At 36.7% G+C, this 25,219-nt stretch overlaps 1 protein-coding gene across 4 annotated transcripts in view; it reads left to right on the forward strand.

Moving 5' to 3' along the window:
- The window catches only part of HTR1F (5-hydroxytryptamine receptor 1F), a 279,529-nt gene that overhangs the window by 74,443 nt on the left and 179,867 nt on the right, over positions 1 to 25,219 (forward strand). For 3 of the 4 annotated variants that reach the window (XM_082392441.1, XM_082392438.1, XM_082392439.1), the window contains exon 4: positions 456 to 13,144. The gene's annotated coding sequence lies outside the window, so the exon portion shown is untranslated. The remainder of the gene's footprint in view (positions 1 to 455; positions 13,145 to 25,219) is intronic. The other variant, XM_082392440.1, reaches the window with a different exon arrangement.

Genomic DNA, 25,219 nt, shown 5'->3' on the forward strand with positions numbered 1-25,219 from the left:
CAATTTACACTTCTTAAAACTGTTTTTTATTTCTTAGAACAGCCTTGAAAGTTTTAGTTCTGAAAGAGAAATCAATGATATCTCCCTGAACTCACTTCTTTGTGATAAAAATGCATTTGAGGGCAGATTAAAAAAAACACAATTTCAACAAAGGGTGTATTTATTAATTTCTTCCATAGTCTCATCTCAATGTTACAAGTCCTTAGATCTGTGAATTTTTTACTGCATTTACTCAACTCTAATCAAAAAATTAAAACGTTGGTTTTTTGTTATTATAAAATATTTGGAATGCATCTCTAAGCAAAAATCTTTATCCTGAAAAGATTATTTAGCCCAGAAGTTTCCCCAGCCACTGATAAGTTATTTCTTAAGAAAAAATAATAATAAACTAGGTGTAAGACTGTTTCTGATAGTTATTTGTTAACACAGGTATAGGACAATCAGTCTTTTTCTAGGATGACAAATAACCATCAGAACACATCTTAAATCTGAACTCTATCTAACAAATCAGCAGCAGGCATACTCCAGTAAACCTGAATCTGAAAGCAGTCAATTAACAACATTCTCTTCGGAGTTTCCATACTTCTAAAGTTTACCAATTCCTGAATACCATGCTTCCCTCAAAACCGTATGTAAGATCAATTCCTTGCTCTGCTTGAGAAGACTGTACCAACCTCCCGTAGCAACCCTTACTTAATACGCAATAAATTCATCTTCGTGTTTTTGTATTGGTCATTGAATGGTGGTCTCATCATTTGATACTCATATTTTGACAGCAATACTAGCCTTGACCCTGGTCTCTTTTCTCACAATTTTCTTAAATGCGATCTTTATTTCTACAGTATTACCTTACTATCCCTTGTCTATATATTTTCCTTCTGTTTCTTGAAGAATTTATAATGACCATCTTTTATTCAAGTAATCAGTAAAACTTCCCTTTATAGTTTGGCCAGTCATATTTCCATATAGTCTAATTTCCATACACACAACTTGCCAAGTTATTCAACCAATTTGAATAATAGCTTCCAATTAAAACTAAAAATATTTTGTTTTTACAGAATTTCTTTATTACCATTCATGTCAAAGTTGATTTGCAGTTGCACAACCACTACCAAGCAGAAAAGAACAATCACCTCCCAGAATAGTATTTCTGACTAAATTTTTATTGAACATTTATTCAACCGAATTGAATATAGTAATTCAATTGAACTTAGTAAAATATATTAAAAATATTTTATGTCTGCCAAAATTTTCAAGAATTGATCTTGGAAATGAGGAGGGAAAAACCACATTTGATAATCAACCTATTGCTGCTTAACTTCACACTCTTTGAAATGACTTTTTAAACTATTTCTCCAAAATAAAGTCTTGAAAAGTATGAAGATGTTCTCTTTGGTACAGTTAATATTGAACTATTAAAGAAATAGAATGGCAAATGAAAAGATAAATTTATTCATCTATATATCAGAAAAAATAAAATTAATTATTTTCCTCAGTACTGCCATTATAATTAAGCAAGAGAGATTCTTGGCTTGGGTCCTTTGGCTTTTAAGAGTTCCACATATCACACACATCATTTATTAAAGAAAACATGGATTCTGCCTCACAGAATTTAACACTCACTGCTGATAAGACCTGTAACGCTAAACACCAGTTCTCACAACTAACAACTCTTTGGTCTCCAGGAAATGGCTTCTAACCATCTTTTGCCCCATGTCCTCCAAAAGGAAAGGTGACTACATCTAAATGCTAGGAAGGTTTGTGGATTGTGTGGCTGACTGCTTCACCGGACACGGAAATAGTGAGAAGATGATGTGAGTGGCAGAAGTACCTAGGTAGGAAAAAAAGACAATATAAATACTAGTCAACTCCTTCCTGTCAACATGAATGGAAAAATTCTTACACAGCAAAGAATTTCCCACTAATACATAAAACCTCAACAGTTGCAGAAGGTAGCTGAGATAAATTTACTATATTAAACAATTTTTATTACTCATAAATTTGTATGTATGTGGGTATACACTTAACATGATTTTGATACTTCACTTTAGTATCAGGTGTGAATTGAATGCTACAGTTGCAAAAAGTTTTATTTTATAAAAACCACTAAATTAAGAATTTCAGTCTTATTAAAATAATTTTGAGCTAACTTTTTAGTTATTTATAAATGATATTTCACATTTTAATTTCAAGAAAAAAGTTTGTGAAAATAATTTTATTTTTTATTGTTATTTAATAGATTTTGATTTAAATATACTTAATTTCTTACACTTTGAAAACAATTACATTTTATTAGATGATTAAACATGAGTTCAAGTTGGAGTCATGATAAGATACACAAAAGTGGAGCTCAAAAAGAAAGCTGAAAAAAATGTGAAAAACCTTCAGAGCAGTAGTTTGTTTATATTTTTTAAAAGCTAAAAAAATATGAACAGACTACCTTTTATTTAACTATAACAAACCTAAATTGAGCACACAGGACCCTACAAATGATTAATTTAATGAAGATTTAATTTCTTATGAAAATAAGAAGAAAATTATCTCATCAAATTCAAAACTTGAATGGGTCAGATGAAAACCGTGTAATTTTGTTTAATCATTCTTATTTAAAATAACGTGAAACATATCACTTGCATACAAAAAAAGAACATGTGCAATTCTTAGAACTGAAAGAAGCCTGGATAAATAAATACCAACTCATAGTATGCAACAACTGCAAGAAAATGCCAATAAAGAATACTGGCTTGAAGTTATTTAAAGAATAAAATTATATATGCATTATTTATCAAGTGTGACAGTGATATTATATACAATATTTACAGAAAACAGTAGAAAATATCTAGGTATAGTAGAAATGATTTCAAAATGTGATGCTAGAGGGACTAAACATGCACATATGATATAAATAATGAAATAATCATTATCTAGAATGAAGATTTCTAAATGAGATTAACTCGTGTTTTTTTCTGTTAACATCTTTATTGGAGTATAATTGCTTTACAATGGTGTGTTAGTTTCTGCTTTATAACAAAGTGAATCAGTTATACATATACATATATCCCCATATCTCTTCCCTCTTGCGTCTCCCTCCTTCCCACCCTCCCTATCCCACCCCTCTAGGTGGTCACAAAGCACCGAGCTGATGACTCATTGTGTTTTAAATAGAGAAAAGAAACCAAAATAAAATAGAAATAATTAGAAATTAGTTGATTCAACTAGAGTACTTGGAACAAGAGTCATGTGCTACAAGAAACATTTGTACACATTGTTGAACTGCTCAGAGAAGAAAACAAGAGATCAAAATTAATAAATGTTTTAAAGATTTTACACTAATTTTAAAAGCACAAGTTTTGATTCAAGTGGTGAACTGAAGAAATGAAATTTAATATTAGACCTTAATTTAAAAGTGAAAGTAGTGGTCCAAGATGGCAGCATAAGAAGACCCTAAACTTACCTCCTCCCACAGATACACGAATCTATACCCACATATCCAGCAATTCCTTCTGAAGAAGAACTGAGGGCTGATTGAACAGCTTTTGCACAACAAACAACAGAAGGACCACAGAGGGACGGGTAGGAAAGAGGGAGACACAGTATCCGTGAGAGCTCCACCCCCGACCTGGTGACCTGCAGTAAGGAAGGATAACACTGAGAGGCCCATGTACAGACTTGCCCACTCTGGGGCACAGTGAAAAAAACAGCAGTTTAAAAAGCACCTAGACTATACATGAAGAAAATACATTTATTAATCCTAGAGCATCTGTCAAATGAGTGGAGAACTGCTGGAACTCTCTCTGGGGTTAGGGGAATTGGAGAGTGCCATTTTTTTTCTTCCCTCTCTATCTTATTACCATGGTAGGAAAATAGTCTAGGTGCTCTAGCCAGTCTGCTAAGGCTGTCCCAGTGCACCCCAGGCTACCGGCTACAGTCGTCCTTCTAAGGCAGCCCTGGTGTAACTGCCCAAGCTCCAGCCATCCCACCAAGATGACCCAGGTGAAATGTACCATGGGACCCCCTCCCAGCCCACATCCACCCTGCTCCAGCCATCCTGCCAAGGCTGCCCAGCATGGCATGACCTGGGACCCACCAGCCCATGCCCACCCCAGCTCCAACTATTCCATCAAGGTGGCCTGGGTGCAAAGCACCCTGGGACAACAGTCCCTAGGCCTACACCTGCTCATGGATTGGAAGAATTAATATTGTTAAAATGTCCATAGTACCTATAGCAATCTAGTGGCATTTTTCACAGAACTAAACAAATTGTCCTAAAATTTGTATGGAACCAAAAAAGAACTTGAATAGAAAAAGCAATCCTGAGAAAGAAGAACAAAGCTGGTGGTATCATGCTTCCTGATTTCAAATTATACTACAAATCTATAGTAATCAAAACAGTATGGTACTGGCACAAAAACAGACACAGATCAATGGAACAGCATAGGGAGCCCAGAAATAAACCCATGCTAATATAGTCAATTAGTCTATAACAAAGAAAGCTAGAATCTACACTAGGGAAAAGACAGCCTCTTCAATTAATGGTATTGGGAAAAGTGAACAGTTACATGCAAAACAATGAAACTAGCCCACTTTGTTATACCATATACAAAAATAAACTCAAAATGGATTAAACACTTAAATATAAGACCTGAAACTGTAAAACCCCTAGAAGAAAATATAGGTAGTATTCTCTTTGACATTGGTCTTAGCTATATTTTTTTGGATATGTCTGCTCAGGCAAGGGCAAAAATAAACATATGGGACTACATCAAACTAAAAAACTTTTGCACAGTGAAAGAAACCATCAACAAAATGAAAAGGCAACCTACTGAATGGGGAAAAATATTTGCAAATGATATGTCTAATAAAGGGTTATTTTCCAAGATACATAAATGACTCATACAACGCAATTTCAAAAAAGCAAACAATCTGATTTTAAAATGGGCAGAGGACCTGAATAAACATTTTTCCAAAGAAAACATATAGATGGTCAACAGGCACATGAAAAGATGCTCAACATCACTAATCATCAGGGAAATGAAAATCAAAACTGCAATGAGATATCACCTCACACCTGTCAGAATGACTATTATCAAAAAACAATGAATAAGTTTTGTCGACAATGTGGAGAAAAGGGAACCCTCATGCACTGTTGGTAGGAATTTAAATCAGTACAACCACTATGGAAAGCAGTATGGAGGCTCCTCAGAAAATTAAAATTAGAACTACCACATGACCTAGCAATTCCACTTCTGGGTATTTATCTGAAAAAAAAGAAAGCACCAATTTGAAAAGATATATGCACCTCTATGTTCATTGCAGCATTATTTACAATAGCTAAGATTTAGAAGCAGCTTAAGTGTCCATTGATAGATGAATTGATAAAAAAGAAGTTTTTTTTCAGACACACACACATACAATGGAATATTATGCAACCATAAAAAAGAATGCCGTGTGGTCATTTGTGAAAACCTGGGTGGACCTAGAGGATATTATGCTAAATGAAATAAATCAGACAGAGAAAAACAAATACCGTGTGATTTTACTTACATGTGCAGTTTAAAAACAAAACAAACATTACAAAACAGAATGAGAAAAATACTCATAGATACAGAGAATAATCCGTTGCCAGAGCAGAGGGGGTGGAGGTATGTGTGAAATAGGGATGGTGACTAAGAGGTACATTCTCAGTTATAAAATAAATATGTCACAAGGATGTAATGTACAGCATTACAGTGTATATATTACAGGGAATATAGTCAATAATATTATAATACCTTTGTATGGTAACTGATGATAACTAGACTTATTGTGGTGATCATTTTGTAATGTATAAAAATATCAAATCACTATATGGTACACCTGAAACTAATAGAATACTGTAAGTCAATTATACTTCAATAGAAAAAGTGGACCTGCGTTATCATCTACAAATGTAAACTAGTAATAAAGTAGTGCATACCTATTCAGGATAGGGAGAGAAAGGAAGTAAATCTAGAACAGCTATGGAGTTAATAGGTTTATGGATGTAAGTGTAGCACTGAAGAATAAAGGTGGGAGTTAAAGGAAAGATTAAGTTCACTGAGTAGAACAGTGTCGCTAGTTCATGTTCAAAATGATGAAAGAAAATTTTGAAATATTTCTTTAAAAAAATTAATTTTGTGGTATGCTTGAGAGAGCTATTTTTTCTCCTTAGCTTCTTCCTCAGAAGCTATTCCCGATGACTTTTTTCCTAACCATCAATTCCTTCAGCAGGTCAGATCAGCTATCTCTGGCACCTCATCTCCAAAGAGAGGCCCCAACATATTCTTGGACTCTCTAGGTACTGATACAGTTTGTATCCCACTCAAAATTCCTACTTGATTCCACTGACTGACCATAATACAAATCAACTTGTTTTGAGTTGTGTCCTAATTAAAAGTCCCATTGGAAACTTTCCAGCAGATTATAACATGTTCGCTACCTTTGGGTCTGACAACCTTCATGACCCTTTTGAGCTACAATTTCTATGACTGATAATTTTGCCAACTGAAGTCCCCAGCAATGGGAAATAGTCTCTCCTTGGAGGTCCCTCTTAAGGCTTTGAAATCATCGTTGCCCTGACACAGCTACTAAATATAGCATTTTTGATAAACAGCTATCAGCATACTATTGGGCTTGGTTTGAAACCAAACACCTTACCCAGAAAGGCCTCATGAGTCTCTGGCATAACATCCCTATTTTGGAGTCAACTCAGAGTTCACCAATATAAAATAAAAATTAAAAAAATTCAGAGTCCACGACTAACATGATAAAGCTTGCTCCACAAGCCTTACTTGCCAAGTGGAAATGGCATATTCATCCAGCCCCAGCAGCATCTTAGCTTTACATGAGAAAGTGGCAGCTGTACCTGTGAGGGGCACTTTATTTCCCACTCCACTGCCTGACGAGAAGCTACCTGCTCAATGAGTGCTCTTGTCACTGAGATTCCCCAAAATGTCTGGCTCCGATTTACTGACAGTTCTGTTAAACTGAAAACTGATGGTGTGCACAGGACTTCTGCAGACTCAGCCTCAGACCAGCTGAGCCAAACTGAAAAGGGACTATGTTTATTCTACACTGAGGGCAGATCTCAAACTGTTCTCCTAACTCAGATGAACGCTCCCTGTGATGAAATTTGTTTTATTTTCACTGATTTTGAGCTGTTGCAAGAGGCCTAGAGGTTTGGTCAGCCACATGGAAAACTACAGACTGTCAGGTTAAAGGTGTCTTACCTTTTTTTGGGGCCATGAAGTATGACAATGAGGCTTCAAATCAAACTATCTGGACCACTTGTACAGATGGCCATGGAAAGGATTCATTCTTTGATGAGGCCAACTGGACTCATACCGCTGATTAAGCCTGTACTACCCAGATTGTCATAATCACTGCATAGATTCATCACTACATGGGATATAGCAATCCGTCCACCATCATATGCTGGATACAGGGGAAAGGATTCTGCTTCTGAGGAAGAGGCTAATACCACATGCCAGACTCTTGCCAAAGGTGGGCCTGTTGTCTCAAGGTGGGGAGGAACCAAATTGCTTGGGACTTGACCCCCACCCAGTGCTTAAAGATTGATTATATTAGCTCCCTGATCCCCTTACCCAGGCTAGTAATGGTGCCTCAGTATTGTCAGCATATTTTCAGGTTATGGAATTGCTGTCCCACTCCAAACAGCTGATTCCAGTCATACCATTGTGACTCAAAATCTAATCTCAAGTATGTGTTTGACTTTCTGGACCATTTGCAGTCTGACAGTGATGCTCCTTTTATCACAAAAGTCATTAGACAATGTCCACAATGCCCTGATAGGTATTTGATGGATCTTCCACACGCCTACCATCCCCAGGCATCCAGTATTTTTGAGTATTGGAAATGTCTTCTAAAAACCAGGTCAAAAAGATTTCTGAGTCTACTTCCCTCACTGTTTCCTAATCCATGCACACCTGAGTATGGCAGTTTGGTTACTAAAGGAGCATCTGAAGGTCAGGATGAAAGTAGTGGGGGAATATGTAGACCTATTTTGGAAATTTGGGACTCCATCCAGACCAATCTTGATCATTATGTTTCTTTTTTTTTTCCCTTAACAGCAACCTCAGGCTGGATGAGTTAATGTATTCTCCAAGTAGCAACTGAACCAAAAAAGGTCTTAGAGGATTCAGATTGAATTCTGGCCCAGCCACCTGGATTCTCTTATTGAATGTACATGGTTTTAGAACATAATAATAATGACTCTTTTGTTGAACACACTATACAACAAACCCCTTACTGTAAACCCACATGGCCAAAATAGGGAATATACTGGGTCTCTGAAGGTTTTATAAAAATGTCCTATCCCTCTTGTACCAGATCCCTCTGGATAATAGTAGAAGATGGTTGAAAAAAGGTGACATTATATCTACTGTGATAGAACATACAGATTTTATAGTAGTGGAGAGAGTGCCACAAACCTGGCACCTTAGGAGGGAACACCTTAGACCCAGGAGGTGTGAGAGAGGAAGGGATCTTAATGATCTTTTACATTTCAGAATTGCCCTGGAAGGTTTCTCTGTAAAAGACAGTGCCCTGCCATAACTCTCCCAAATGGTTGCAAACACCTTGAATTTAACTGACTGCTGGGTTTTCTATCCATACCAGAGATCTTTGATGATGCTTTGATCACCATTCCACTTAACCATCCAAGAAGTCACTTGGAAATAGCAGGGAAAGGCCCCATATCTGACATCTCCCTCATAAAACACTTAATACTTCTGGATGTCTTTCCCACCCTTATTCTTATAGCTATTGCTCTACTGCTCTACAGGACAGACAAATATCCCCCAGCTGGTGGCATGCAAGAACCAAACAGATCAGCCAGACTGCCTCTAGGAAGTCTCTCCAAAAATAAGAATTAGACTCAACTTATTCAGAATGAACTGGGAACTACACCAGATGGCTGGGAGATGCTCTGAGAGACACTGTCAACTTGTGTCCCCTGGCCGATGTAGGTCTTACTTGGGGGAATTCTTATAATTATGAACACTACCAAATGCAAAATGGATGTCTAGTTGGAAGCTGCTGCATAGCACAGGGAGATCAGCTCGGTGCTTTTTGACGACCTAGAGGGGTGGGATAGGGAGGGTGGGAGGGATGCTCAAGAGGGAGGGGATTGGGGATATATGTACAGGTATAGCTGATTCACTTTGTTATACAGCAGAAACTAACATAACATTGTAAAGCAATTATACTCCAATAAAGATATTAAAAAAATAATTTAAAAAAATAAATGACTCTTTCCACGTTTACTTTACCCCATCCCCCCCATGGTATTTCTTATGCAGAAGCCACCATTAACTTTCTTCTCTCCTTCAAGTGTCTAAGGGAACTCAACCTGTAATTGATGTAGCCTTCGTATGACTATGAAGATCCCCCCAAAATGGCTACCCTCAATTCCTTAGGGGAATTTCCCAGAGAGATAACCAACGCATGATTCATGAGTACTAAGTTGACAGTTTTACCTCCAATGGGAGTCATTCCTTTCGGAAAGATGGTACAGAATTGTAAGATTAAACTGCTTGCATGTAAGCTTGTTCATATCCCCTCATAACCAGTCATCAAGGTCTAATACAACTCACCACTGACTGTGTCCTTTCATGAGTATAGGCATGGCAATCAGATAGTCTCTCTGAAAGACATGAGTTCATATTCCAGACGTGCCACTTAAGAAAAAATAACCCTGAGAAAATCAGACCACTTCAGTCTTTTGGATTTTTTTTACCTCTGAAAATGTGGATAATATTACCAAAATTGACAAATTACATGAATTTTTCTGGCACAGTTACTGGCTCAAAGAAATGAAGGTTCCTTTCTTTTCCTTGCCTCAACAGAAATATTTTTTCACTATTTTTCTTTAGTCATTTATTATTTGAGACTTTAAGCTACTGACTTTCTTAAAGAGAAAAAAAACCTTGCCTATACTACGTGATGTACTGAAAAAAATTGAACTTTGAAATCTACAAATATAGATACAAATTGAGGTCCCATCACTCTTTATCAGTGTAATCTTAAGCAAGTTACTTAAACGCCTGAACTGAAAAAAATTTAGGGGTTTGAACTAAATGATCACTACTGTGCTACCAAGTTCTAAGAGAATAAATGTCTATTTGAACATGGTGTAAGGTTACTAAAGTATCTTTTTCAAAGCATTGAGATCTATTTTAAAGAATTTTATAGCGCCATATTTAAAAATGCATTACATATGTTCTTACCTTCTTTAAAAAAGTATTCAGAATACATTTAACCATTTATTGCTAAATCAAGATTATTATGGTCATTAAATATAATTATAAGCTGTAAATACTGAACAGTCAAAATATTCATGACTCATGATTTTTAGATTTAGAGCTTCAGATATGTGGACAACACTCTTCCAAAATCTGAGAAACATAAACTCTTTAAAAAAAAAAAATCAGAAAATAGTTGGTCAAATTTTCTTTTCTTTTCAAGGGCAAACTAAATAAGACAGGGAATTTGTTTATCCTAAGTGAAAGGCTGTGTCTAAATATATCTTTAATAAGATTTCCTGTATTATTAAATTTATTTATAGAAACAATTCACATTTCACAGCTTTATTAAACACTAACCTAGTATTTTTAAATATATACAGGGAACAATGGAATTCTAGTTGCCAGAGCTCTAAGATATCCGGACCATGTGACATTCTGAAAGGCGTTAGGTCCCTGTCAGTGAAGTGAAGGTGCTCTAAGTACTATTCCAGCTCACTGCCAGCTCAGGCCCCATGCACAGATTTTCACAAATTAATTCTTTCAAGCATGAAGTGTATTCTGGCAGTTATTTTCAGATACACAGCCAAGGAGTGAAATTAGTGTCTAGGGGCTGTGTTGGAGCTTTGGAAAAAAAAGATGAATATTGTGTGCTACATCATTTGAGCCCATTATCTCATTGTTTACTTATTTATTATTCAGATTCATTCAGAAGCAGATAATCATGTTTCTTAAAACATCTAATTGCCATGAGTGTGACATTTGAGAGACTATTTAGAATGGCAAAACCTTTTGCAGATCACAGTGATCTGAAGTCTGCTTTAACTCCTATTTCAAGGGCATGTTGATAGGAGTGAGCCTTAAAATGTTAAAGGGAAATGGACTTGGCAAAGAGGAGACAAAATGATTTGAATGGTGCTCTCTATGTGGATATTGTCCTATTAGCACAAGGTGGGCTTGTTTTAGATAGAAAATTTAAATGTTGAAAATTAATATGTTAAATATTATTGTTTGAAGCAAGATAGGTGCTTATTGACATTCTCTATGCAGTGTCTTTTTTAAAAATTGAAGTATAGTTGATTTACAATTTTGTGTTAGTTACAGGTATACAACACAGCGATTCAGTTATATATACATATTCTTTTTCAAATTCTTTTCCCTTATAGGTTATTACAAAATATTGAGTATAGTTTCCTGTGCTATACATTAGGTTCTTGTTGGTTATCTATTTTATATACACAGTAGTATGTATATGTTAATCCCAAACTCCTAATTTATCCCTCTCCCCCTCTTCCCCTTTGGTAACCATCAGTTTGTTTTCTATGTCTGTGGGTCTGTATCTGTTTTGTATATAAGTTCATTTGTATCATTTTTTTTAGCTTCCACATATAAGTTGTATCATATGATATTTGTCTTTCTCTGTCTGGCTTACTTCACTTAGTATGATTATCTCTAGGTCCATCCATGTTGCTGCAAATGGTGTTATTTCATTCTTTTTTATGGCTTAGTAATATTCCATTGTATATGTATACCACATCTTCTTTATCCAGTCATCTGTCAATGGACATTTAGGTTGCTTCCATGTCTTGGCTATTATAAATAGTGCTGCTATGAACATTGCGGGGGGTGCATGTATCTTTTCGAAGTATGGTTTTCTCTGGATATATGCCCGGGGTGAGATTGCAGTATCATTTGGTAGCTCTATTTTTAATTTTTTAAGGAACCTCCATACTGCTCTCCATAGTAGCTACATCAATTTACATTCCCACCAACAGTGTAGGAGTTTCCTTTTTCTCCACACCCTCTCTAGCATTTATTGTTTGTAGATCTTTTGATGATGGCCATTCTGTCTGGTGTGAAGTGATACCTCATTGTAGTTTTGATTTGCATTTCTCTAATAATTAGCAATGTTGAGCATCTTTTCATGTATGCAATGTCTTTTTTACAGAGCTCAAAGCATTCTGTTGCTCACACCTCCTCAGTCAGGTAGAGTCACTGAAGGAATCATCTGTTTGAATAGATTATTTGGTCTTCTTTATGAGAACTATAATTGTGTCTTCCCAGTTCCCCATCTGTATGAAATAGAACTATTTCTTTGTCTCAGGGAAAGTATTGAAATTATTTTACCACTCTTATATCTTCAAAGAATACCTTATTTAATTCCAAAAGCTCAAGGTATTTTTATTGTTTTGCTGAAAGATATCCACCTAAAATATCAAAGCAGGCATGTAATCAAAAACATTTTAAAAAGAACTGATCAACATTTTACCTTCTTTGTTTTATATATGAACACTCACTAAAGGCCATTTGGAGAGTGATTATGCATCTGACAATTGTGTTGGTAGTGGCAGTTTTGTTTTGTATAGAAACTGCATTTCAATAAGGAGTAGGACATCAATAAGAACATGAAGGAAGCACTCTAGACTTCCTAGCTTTCCAAAATTCTTAAATACCCTAGAAAATGGATAAATTACTTTCTCTAGGAAAAATTCTAAAGTAGTATTCTCTTTATATAAATAATGGAAGGGTTTCAGTGAATTGAGGAAGTTATTGATGAGGCATTTATTACATTTCTTCCTTTAAAGTCTAACCACTACCTCACAGTCCTGGCTACCTTCTCTACCTGTGGCTCCTAAGACATTTCTGAAATCATCTCCCCTTTCATAATTTACTTTCTCTGCAGAACGACTACTTTCTACCTTCGCTATTCCTTCATAGAGCCTTGTTTGTCAAGTGCAAACATGAGAGACACTTCTAGGGAAGAATCAATAGGATCTAATGACTTATTTGATATTGAGGACAAGGGAGATGATGGCATTTTGATAAGGAGAATCTGAAGACTTTGATTACCAGCAGAAATGGAGGTAAGGTATTTATTTATTCTTACAAGTGAGAATCATTAGCTATACTATCCCTTTACTGAAATGTTTGCTGCCAGCTTGGGTTCTGGGACGTTTACCAAGGTTTCTGCTACTTTCCCCCAACAACCAAGAAACTGAGAGTGAGAAATCAGAACTTTCTTAACCATCCCTTCCAAGTTTTCATCTATTTTAGAGTGCTTTTTTTCTCTATTTGCCAAAATAGTGTAGATTTTTTTCTCCCTCTGTGCTGCCTTACCTGAAAGTAGTTCTTTTCTTCCAGATCTTGACTATACATTTGAAACTGGAAACTTGAAAACTTTTCACTGGAAAATATATTTCCCTTTAAAATGTGCTTATGCCTAAAGTGTTAGAGAAAGTGACATTTCTTGTCCCTGACTCTAACGAGCCTTATCTACTATGATGCCAGACATTGTATTAGTATTAAGGATTACAAGGCAACTGAGGAAACTTCCCCGATTCAAAAGGCTTAAAATTCAAGCATGTAAAAAATAAATAAATGCCATACAATATGGCCAGTGTATTATAAAAGGGAAGGGAGAAGAAGTCCAGGGGAATTAACACATCCTACCTAGGGAACGAGGCATCACAAATAGCTTCATAAAGGGGATGTCTCTACTCACTTTTAAACAAGGATAAGAGTTTGCCTTTCATGCAGAGAGAGCAGATGAGTATAGACACAGATGCAGTGAACAGACTGATGTGTTCAGAGAATGCATAAAACCTTATGCATAAAACCACAGTGAAGACAAGCATTCCACAAAAGATAAAAACAGATAGGCCAGCAGGTCACTTTACAGAAGACCTGTGACATCTCTGGGATGTAGTGATTGTCTGTCCTACACCCACCCACTCTATCCCCATTATATGGCCGCTATGTGAGTGGGATCACTCCACCCCAAGTTCAGGGGTGGACCATGATTGGTCTCAACCATCAAGGTAGTCCCACTCCCCTTGCCACAGTGGTTGATTCAGCAAGAGACACTAACCAAGGCCTAAATGAATCAATGCACTGCAATTCCTTATCCAAAAGTATTTGTTCAAAGAAGACCCAATTAGCATGAAGCTAAAAGCCTTTTTTAAATGGTTGTGAGAATTGATTGGAGGTGCCCTTCTAAGGAAGGAAGATCCTTATCCCATTTGCAACTGAACAAAGAGAATGAAGCTAATGAAGTGGTAGGGAGAGTTAAAAGAAAAGCAGGAAAATATGCATAAGGCTCACCCTGTATTTTAATGGGATGATCCAGTTAATTTATTACCATTTAGACATAGTGTTAAATTTTCTTTTTTTTTAAATAGCATTATTATTATTTTTATTGAAGTTGATATAGTTGATGTATAATACTATATATTACAGGTATATTATATAGAGATGCACAATTTTTAAAGATTATACTCCATTTACAGTTATTATAAAATATTGGCTATATTTCCCGTGTTGTACAATATATCCTTGTAGCTTATGTTTTTAATTTTTAATTTTTTTTAATTTTAAACTTTTTTTTATGCAGCATATTTTATACCTAATAGTTTGTACCTCTTAATCCCTTACCCCTACATTGCCCCTCCCCCCTTCCCTCTCCCCACTGGTAACTACTAGTTTGTTCTCTATATCTGTGAGTCTGCTTCTTTTTTGTTATACTCACTAGTTTGTTGTATTTTTAAGATTCCACATATAAGTGATATCATAGTTTTTGTTCTTCTCTGTCTGATTTATTTCACTTAGCATAATGCCTCCCAAGTCCATCCATGTTATTGCTAATGGTAAAATTTCATTCTTTTTACAGCTGAGTAGTATTCCGTTGTGTATATATACATATACCACTTCTTTATCCATTCATCTGTTGATGGACACTTAGGTTGTTCCATATCTTGGCAGTTGTAAATTATGCTGCTGTGAACATTGGGGTGCATGTATCTTTTTGAATTAGTGTTTTTGGTTTTTCTCAAATATATACCCAGGAGTGGAATTGCTGGGTCATATGGTAGTTCTATTTTTAGTTTTTTGAGAAACCTCCATACTGTTTTCCACAGTGGCTGCACCAATTTACATTCCCACCAACAGTGCCCGAGGGTTTCCTTTTCTATATATCCTCGCCAACATTTGTTATTTGTGTTCTTTTTGATGATAACCATTCTGACAGGTGTCAAGTGATATCTCATTATGGTTTTGATTTGCATTTCCCTGATGATTAGTGATGTTGAGCATCTTTTCATAGTGTTAAATTTTCTGATACAGCATCCTAAAGGAGTCATTGAAGTATTTTAGTTAGAGATATAACATTACCAGTTTTATGCTTTAGAAAGTCCATTCAAGATACAGATGTAGAAAGAATTCAAGAAGCACATGATTGAGGTCAGGGGACTCTTAAAAATCTACTTTGGTAGCCATATGAGAAGCTATGATGGATTCAAGAGTCAGATATCAGACATAATAAGAAGATAGAACCCATAAGACTTAGTGATTTTTGGCCTGGGGAGAGGGGTCAGGAAAGAAGATGATTATTCACAGTGATTACTAGGTTGCTGGGTTTTGGATACACCATCTCTTATTATACAGGAAATTCTGGAGGTGGAATAATTCTTCAAGAAGATCTGAACATGTTGATTGGAGCAAATGTAGGAAATATAAACGGATGTGTCAAGTAAGCCTTGGATATTCTCAAAGTAACTTTTTTGATAGCAATATAAATTTGAGAACCACAACAGCTATAGGGGAATACATTGAGTGAGAAGAAGAAATAATAAAAGATAAAATTCAGAAAGAAGACTAATATTTAATATGTGATCCAATAAAGGAAGTACCAGAAATGCCCAGGAAAGTAATATGAGAATGGAGACAGTGGTGTATCAGAAACCAAAGAGGACAAGAATGACCTGAAGAAAGTAAGGAAGATGTTGAAAATACCACAGGAAGTAAGAAAAGATATCACTCTTTCATTCACAGGCATTTATCACCGCTCTGTCTTTGTGCCAGGTGAGGTTGTGCAGGTTGCGACAGACAATGCAGGAGGCAGAAAGAGTGCATATCTCATGGAGCTTGCAATCTACATGGGTCGTTTCCCACTGTAGACAAGGCAGTTTCAGTGCAGCACTCAGAATAAAACCCAAATTACAAGTGAGGAGAAACGAGTGGAATGAAAGGAAGTAAAGTCCTCAGTTGTAGGCAGAAGTGTTCACTTCATGGTAGTGAAACTGGGAATAGTTGTGGAGTGGCCCATGACAAGCCATCTTTTATTTTAAGATGTGGATGAGCATATTTAGACTGTGAGAGCAAGAACATAGAAAGAAACATTTGAATATATAGATAAGAAAGGGAACAACAAATGTTGCTCAAAAGGTCCTAGAAGAGGTGGGGTAAGTTTTAATCAAGAGCACAAATGGAGCCGTGAGCCTTGAATAAGATAGAAGATGTGGGGCTTCCCTGGTGGCACAGTGGTTGAGAATCTGCCTGCCAATGCAGGGGACATGGGTTCGAGCCCTGGTCTGGGAAGATCCCACATGCCGCGGAGCAACTAGGCCCGTGAGCCACAACTACTGAGCCTGAGCGTCTGGAGCCTGTGCTCCGCAACAAGAGAGGCCGCGATAGTGAGAGGCCCGTGCACCGCGATGAAGAGTGGGCTCCGCTTGCCGCAACTAGAGAAAGCCCTTGCACAGAAACGAAGACCCAACACAGCCAAGGATAGATAAATAAATAAATAAATAAGATAGATAGATAGATAGATAGATAGATAGATAGATAGATAGATAGATAGATAGATAGATAGAAGATGTGAAAGAGGAAGGTGGTTGGCCATCCTTCCACCCACCACTCCCCCGATGGATTGAGGGACTCTGCTCCGTGATCTTGCAGAGCCATCCACATACATCTATTTTCCTGGTGTGATTATTTTTAAGTGTTTTTCTCCCCAATAAACTATGAGTTCCGTGCAACCAGCACAGAACAGTATATCATCTGTTTTTTCAGTGAGGACAGCAGTACCTAGAACATATCACATGCTTAACAAGTGTGTGTTAATAACAGAATGCTACCAGAGTAGAACTGAGCATTCCCGACTTAAAGGACTATATTCTAAAGGTAAAGGAACTTCCAAATAACTTCAATTAGCTCTCACTTTATTTCCATGAGTCCTCAGGCATCAGTAACATAAAACACTTCAAAGTTATAGTGGGTTTTTTTTTCCATCTGTTATTGGATTTTCTTACCATCATAGCTATAAATAACATATACAAACATCTCCATATGCCTTCAACCTACACCCATGACAATTGTCATCTACTTTCACTGAATAAAGGCCCTCCAAATGATAACAGCTTATTTGCAGGTAACTCTTTCAAAAATATGGAAAATGCTCATGTTATGAGACCTCATAATTAACACTACTACTTAATGGTGTATACTACTAGTATCTCTAAAGCATAAATAAATATAGACATCTCATAGAGTTCTTTGTATTGATAATAAAATCAAAACTGGTTTTTAGTTAAGCAAGGATTCCCTAGTAACTCACATACCCAGTATTCTCTATGAAGAAATGGGATTGAAAACACAAATTGGAACTTTCCTTTTATATGACAGCACATAATTGCAATCACTATGCTTAGCCTGTCTCTTTCTTCCCAAAATGTCTCTAATCTTATAAACAAAGTATCATAGTTCATGATTTGGTAAACAAGAATAAAATGCCTTACTTTTGAAAATCCTATTTCAAAGAATCCTTCAATACCTTCAAAGTTCAAGTAAACTTTCTTTATCCCTAGTTGATAAACTTGTTTTTAGTTCTGGAGGAAGGGATAGTAGGAAATAAAATGTTAATGTGTAGCCACTATCATTGATCTCTACAGAAGAGATTATACCCTCTATTAAGAATAAATTCTTGACATTTTGTACCATATTTCAAACCCAATTATAACCAAAAATTAATGTGATAATGATTTCCAAGCTCTTACCAATGACCCACTTAATTCGCATGAATGTTAGGAATACAAAATTTGTTCTGTAAGTGTTGGCTTTAATTTATGTTACTCTGTTACATCCCTACTGATTATTTTGTATATGTGTATCTACTAGGAATTTGTTCCACTGTAAGTGACAGATAACCCAATTTATAATGACTTACACTAATAGGGATTTATTTTTCTCACATAATGAGAGGTTTGAAGGTAGGAGGTGGCTATAGTCAGTTCAGTTGCTCAATAACATCGTCAAGGAATAGCTCTTTCTTTCTGCTGCACCATCTTTAGTGTGTTAATTTGTTTCTCATGAAAACCAAATTATGCTCACAGTATGTCTGCTGTAGGTCCAGATACCTGTCTTTTTTCAATGTAGAAAAAAATGGGAACAAATGATGCTGGCCACCATTGTTCCCTATTTCAAGAAAGGAAAAGCCTTCGCAGAAACCCCTCCATATACTATCATTTCGGTCTCACTGGCCACTCTTAGATGCAAGAGAGATCAGAAAAGCAGAGGACAGGATTCTAGAGATTGGATTAAAACAAACAGTATGCATGGCCCAGGACTGTGCTACTTGTTGCTCCTAACAAAATAAGAGAACAAAAATAGCAAAAAAGAGAGGAGATAGATTTTGGTAGACAACTAACAATGTCTGCCAGTGTACATAATAAAATCTCTCTTATCTAGATTGTTCACAGAATACAATTTTACTTTTCTTTTTGTAGTTTTAAAAAAAGGTATTAATAACTCTATTATAAACTCCTCAAGAGGAGAGACTATGATTTTTCATTACTGTGTTACAGCAGATACAATAACTGACATATAGCAGATATCCAATAAACATTTGTGGGTAGATGTATAAATAAATAAATGCATGAGTGAATACTTAGGTCAATTACTGATTTTCAAAAACTTGAATGGCATAACATCATTCAGTACTAAAATTATATTGAATAATAGATGTTTATGATGTATCATATAGTTGTGATCCTCTCATGTTTTTAACTTCTTTTCTTTTTTAATTTTATTATTTTTTCCAGCTTTATTGAGTTGACATAAAACATTGTGTAAGCTTAAGGTATGCAACATGTTGATTTGATACACTTATATATGGCAAAATGTTTACCACTATAGTGTTAGCTCACACCTCCATCATGTCACGTAACTACCATTTGGGAGAATATTTAAAGATCTACTCTCCTGCAACACTCAAGTCGATAATTTGTATTATTAACCACAGTAACCGGGCTGTATATTAAATCCCCAGAACTTATTCATCTTATAACTGGAATTTTTGCTCTTTGACCAACATCTCCTCATTTCCCCGACCCCAGCCCCTGGTAACCGCCATTTGACTCTGTTTCTGTGAGTTCAGCTTTGATATTACAGTGTATCTCTGCCTGACTTATTTCACTTACCATAATGCCCTCAAGGTCCACTCATGTTGTCACAAATGACAGGATTTCTTTTTTTTTAAATGGCTGAATAAAATTACACTGTGTATATATACCATGTCTTCTTTACCCATTCATCTGTTGATGAACGTTTATGTTGTTTCCATATCTTGGCTATTGTGAATGATGCTGCAGTGAACACAGGAGCACAAATATCTCTTTGGGATCCTATTTTCATTTCCTTTAGACATATACCCAGATGTGAGAATGGATCATATGGTAGTTCTATTTTTAATTTTTTGAGGAACCTCCATACTGTTTTCCATAGTGGCTGCACCAATTTACATTCCCTTTTCTCCACATTCTCACCAACATTCTCTTGTTATTTCTCATCTTTTTGATAATAACCATTCTAACAGCTGTGAGGTAGTTTTGATTAGCATTTTCCTGATGATTAGTGATGTTGAGCACCTTTTCATGTACCTGTTAGCCATTTGTATATCTTTGGAAAAATGTCTCTTCAGTTCCTCTGCACACTTTTTTTTGGGGGGGGGGAGGGGATTTTTTTTTTTTAATTCAAACAGAAAGTCACAAAAATTATACTCATCCTCATCAGTTCACTCAGTCCCATGTAATTAATTTTTTTTTTCATCTTGATGTTTTGTTAGCACTTTTATGAGTTCATCAGTTTTTCATTAGAGTTCTGAAAATGCTTATTCATTCAGTTCAGCAGTACAGTCAGTTACCAGAAACCTGTACTTGTCAGAGTCTTTTCCATGAATTTCTTGAAGATGAAACCCTTTTATAGGAACATATTTGCAAAAGCATCAGAGTACACCCAGAACTGTCTGTAAATGACAAAAGACTTAAAAATGACCACGATTAAAGATTTGATGAAAGTTCATAATAATGCAGTTGGCAAGAAAATTAGTTATTTCTGAGATATACATTTTAAAGTAATAACTAGGATTATGACTTATAACATTATACCAGAACATATAAGATTTTTAGAAATTTCATGTAATGTCTGAAACACTTATATCAACATATTTCCATACAAATAACCCAATGAAAGTTTAGTATTAGTTGTTTGTTTTTTTATACTGCAGGTTCTTATTAGTAACCAATTTTATACACATCAGTGTATACATGTCAATCCCAATCGCCCAATTCAGCACACCACCATCCCCACCCCACCACAGTTTTCCCTCCTTGGTGTCCATATGTCCGTTCTCTACATCTGTGTCTCAACTTCTGCCTTGCAAACCGGCTCATCTGTACCATTTTTCTAGGTTCCACATACATGAGTTAATATACGATATTTGTTTTTCTCTTTCTGACTTACTTCACTCTGTATGACAGTCTCTAGATCCATCCACGTCTCAACAAATGACTCAATTTCGTTCCTTTTTATGGCTGAGTAATATTCCATTGTATATATGTACCACTTCTTCTTTATCCATTCGTCTGTTGATGGGCATTTAGGTTGCTTCCATGACCTGGCTATTGTAAATAGTGCTGCAATGAACATTCGGGTGCATGTGTCTTTTTGAATTACGGTTTTCTCTGGGTATATGCCCAGTAGTGGGATTGCTGGATCATATGGTAATTCTATTTTTAGTTTTTTTAAGGAACCTCCATATTGTTCTCCATAGTGGCTGTATCAATTTACATGCCCACCAACAGTGCAAGAGGGTTCCCTTTTCTCCACACCCTCTCCAGCATTTGTTGTTTGTAGATTTTCTGATGATACCCATTCTAACTGGTGTGAGATGATACCTCACTGTAGTTTTGATTTGCATTTCTCTAATAATTAGTGATGTTGAGCAGCTTTTCATGTGCTTCATGGATGTCTGTATGTCTTCTTTGGAGAAATGTCTATTTAGGTCTTCTGCCCATTTTTGGATTGGGGTGTTTGTTTCTTTAATATTGAGCTGAATGAGCTGTTTATATATTTTGGAGATTAATCCTGTGCCCGTTGATTCATTTGCAAATATTTTCTCCCATTCTGAGGGTTGTCTTTTCGTCTTGTTTATGGTTTCCTTTGCTGTGCAAAAGATTTGAAGTTTCATTAGGTCCCACTTGTTTATTTTTGTTTTTATTTCCATTACTCTAGGAGGTGGGTCAAAAAAGATCTTGCTTTGATTTATGTCAAAGAGTGTTCTTCCTATGTTTTCTTCTAAGAGTTTTATAGTGTCCAGTCTTACATTTAGGTCTCTAATCCATTTTGAGTTTATTTTTGTGTATGGTGTTAGGGAGTATTCTAATTTCATTCTTTTACATGTAGCTGTCCAGTTTTCCCAGCACCACTTATTGAAGAGACTGTCTTTTCTCCATTGTATATCTTTGCCTCCTTTGTCATAGATTAGTTGACCATAGGTGCGTGGGTTTATCTCTGGGCTTTCTATCTTGTTCCATTGATCCATGTTTCTGTTTTTGTGCCAGTACCATATTGTCTTGATTACTGTAGCTTTGTAGTATAGTCTGAAGTCAGGGAGTCTGATTCCTCCAGCTCCATTTTTTTCCCTCAAGACTGCTTTGGCAGTCTGGTGGCAGTTTTAGGATTCTCTATGTATAGTATCATGTCATCTGCAAACAGTGACAGTTTTACTTCTTCTTTTCCAATTTGTATTCCTTTTATTTCTTTTTCTTCTCTGATTGCCATGGCTAGGACTTCCAGAACTATGTTGAATAATAGTGGTGAGAGTGGACATCCTTGTCTCGTTCCTGATCTTGGAGGAAGTGCTTTCAGTTTTTCACCATTGAGAATGATGTTTGCTGTGGGTTTGTCATATATGGCCTTTATTATGTTGAGGTAGGTTCCCTCTATGCCCACTTTCTGGAGAGTTTTTATCATAAATGGTTGTTGAATTTTGTCAAAAGCTTTTTCTTCATCTATTGAGATGATCATATGGTTTTTCTCCTTCAATTTGTTAATATGGTGTATCACATTGATTGATTTGTGTATATTGAAGAATCCTTGCATCCCTGAGATAAATCCCACTTGATCGTGGTGTATGATCCTTTTAATGTGTTGTTGGATTCTGTTTGCTAGTATTTTGTTGAGGATTTTTGCATCTATATTCATCAGTGATATTGGTCTGTAATTTTCTTTTTTTGTAGTGTCTTTTTGGCTATGTGACTCTCTGTGCTTCCTGGACCTGGGTGGCTATTTCCTTTCCCATGTTAGGGAAGTTTTCGACTATAATCTCTTCAAATATTTTCTCTGGTCCTTTCTCTCTCTCTTCTCCTTCTGGGACCCCTATAATGCGAATGTTGTTGCGTTTAATGTTGTCCCAGAGGTCTCTTAGGCTGTCTTCATTTCTTTTCATTCTTTTTTCTTTAGTCTGTTCCGCAGCAGTGAATTCCACCATTCTGTCTTCCAGGTCACTTATCCGTTCTTCTGCCTCAGTTATTCTGCTATTGATTCCTTCTAGTGTAGTTTTCATTTCAGTTATTGTATTGGTCATCTCTGTTTGTTTGTTCTTTAATTCTTCTAGGTCTTTGTTAATCATTTCTTGTATCTTCTCAATCTTTGCCTCCATTCTTATTCCGAGGTCCTGGATCATCTTCACTATCATTATTCTGAATTCTTTTTCTGGAAGGTTGCCTATCTCCACTTCATTTAGTTGTTTTTCTGGGGTTTTTTCTTTTTCCTTCATCTGGTATATAGCCCTCTGCCTTTTCATCTTGTCTATCTTTCTGTGAATGTGGATTTTGGTCCATAGGCTGCAGGATTGTAGTTCTTCTTGCTTCTGCTGTCTGCCCTCTGGTGGTTGAGGCTATCTAAGAGGCTTGATGGGAGGCTCTGGTGGTGGGTAGAGCTGACTGTTGCTGTGGCGGTCAGAGCTCAGTAAAACTTTAATCCACTTGACTGTTGATGGGTGGGGCTGGGTTCCCTCCCTGTTGGTTGTTTTGCCTGAGGCAACCCAACACTGGAGCCTACCTGGGCTCTTTGGTGGGGCTAATGGCAGACTGTGGGAGGGCTCACGCCAAGGAGTACTTCCCAGAACCTCCGCTGCCAGTGTCCTTGTCCCCACAGTGAAACAGAGCCACCCCCCGCCTCTGCAGGAGACCCTCCAATGCTAGCAGGTAGGTCTGGTTCAGTCTCCCCCAGGGTCACTGCTCTTTCCCCTGGGTCCCGATGCGCACACTACTTTGTGTGTGCCCTCCAAGAGTGGGGTCTTTGTTTCCCCCAGTCCTGTTGAAGTCCTGCAATCAATTCCCACTAGGCTTCAAAGTCTGATTCTCTATGAATTCCTCCTCCCGTTGCCAGACCCCCAGGTTGGGAAGCCTGACGTGGGGCTCAGAACCTTCACTCCAGTGGGTGGACTTCTGTGGTATAAGTGTTCGCCAGTCTGTGAGTCATCCACCCAGCAGTTATGGGATTTGATTTTACTCTGATTGCGCCCCTCCTACTGTCTCACTGTGGCTTCTCCTCTGTCCTTGGACGTGGGGTATCCTCCTTCGTGAAGTCCAGTGTCTTCCTGTCGATGATTGTCCAGCAGCTAGTTGTGATTCTGGTGCTCTCGCAAGAGGGAGTGAGAGCACGTCCTTCTACTCCACCATCTTGGTTAATCTCCATCCCCTGCACACTTTTTAATCAGATTGTTTGGTTTTTTGCTATTGATTTTTTTTGTAACATCTTTATTGGAGTATAAATGCTTTACAATGGTATGTTAGTTTCTGCTTTATAACAAAGTGAATCACCTATACATATACATATATCCCCATATCTCCTCCCTCTTGTGTCTCCCTCCCACCCTCCCTATCCCACCCCTCTAGGTGGTCACAAAGCACCAAACTGATCTCCCTGTGCTATGTGGCTGCTTCCCACTAGCTATCTAAATAAAAAAAAAAAAAAAGGTTCTGAAGAACCTAGGGGCAGGACAGGAATGGACTTGAGGACACGGGGAGGGGGAAGGGTAAGCTGGGACAAAGTGAGAGAGTGGCATGGACATATATACACTACCAAATTTGCTATTGATTTTTATGAGTTTTTTATATACTTTGGATATTAACCCCTTATCAGATATATAATTTACAAATATTTTCTCCCATTCTGTAAATTCCTTTTTATTTTGTTGATGGTTTTCTTTGCTGTTACAGAAGTTTTTTAGTTGCTGTAGTCCCACTTGTTGATATTTGCTTTTGTTGCCTTTGCTTTTGGTGTCAAATCTGAAAAATCATTGTCAAGACCAAAGTCAAGGAATTTACTCCCTGTTTTCATGGTTTCACATCTTACTTTCAAGTCTTTAATTCATTTTGAGTTGATTTTTGTTTGTGGTGTAAGATAGGGGTCCAGTTATCATTGTTTTGCATGTGGCTATCCAGTTTTTCCAACACCGTTTATTGAAGAGGCTACCTTTTCTCCCGTTGTTTACCCTTGGCTCCTTTGTCATAAATTAATCTGATCTTTGTCATTTCTTTCTTTTGCTAACTTTGGGCTTAGTTGGTTCTTCTTATATGTTTTTAAGTTTTGCAAAGCCATATGAAATTTAAAGGCAGTTCCCTTTCTCCAAAGGGAGATGCTAAATTATCTAGCTATTAAGCGTATTAAGGATAATAGAGTAAATGTCCACAGTAATGGGGAAGAAGGAAGGAAGTGAGAGGGATGGAAGGAGGCAAGGAAGGCAAGAGGAAAAAAAAGAAAAAGGAAAGGAAAGGAAAGGAAAGGAAATGGAAGAAACACTCAAGCTATCAAGTGATTGT

Source organism: Balaenoptera borealis, assembly GCF_965194805.1.
Source record: "Balaenoptera borealis genome assembly, chromosome: 5".
Lineage (NCBI taxonomy): Eukaryota > Metazoa > Chordata > Mammalia > Artiodactyla > Balaenopteridae > Balaenoptera > Balaenoptera borealis.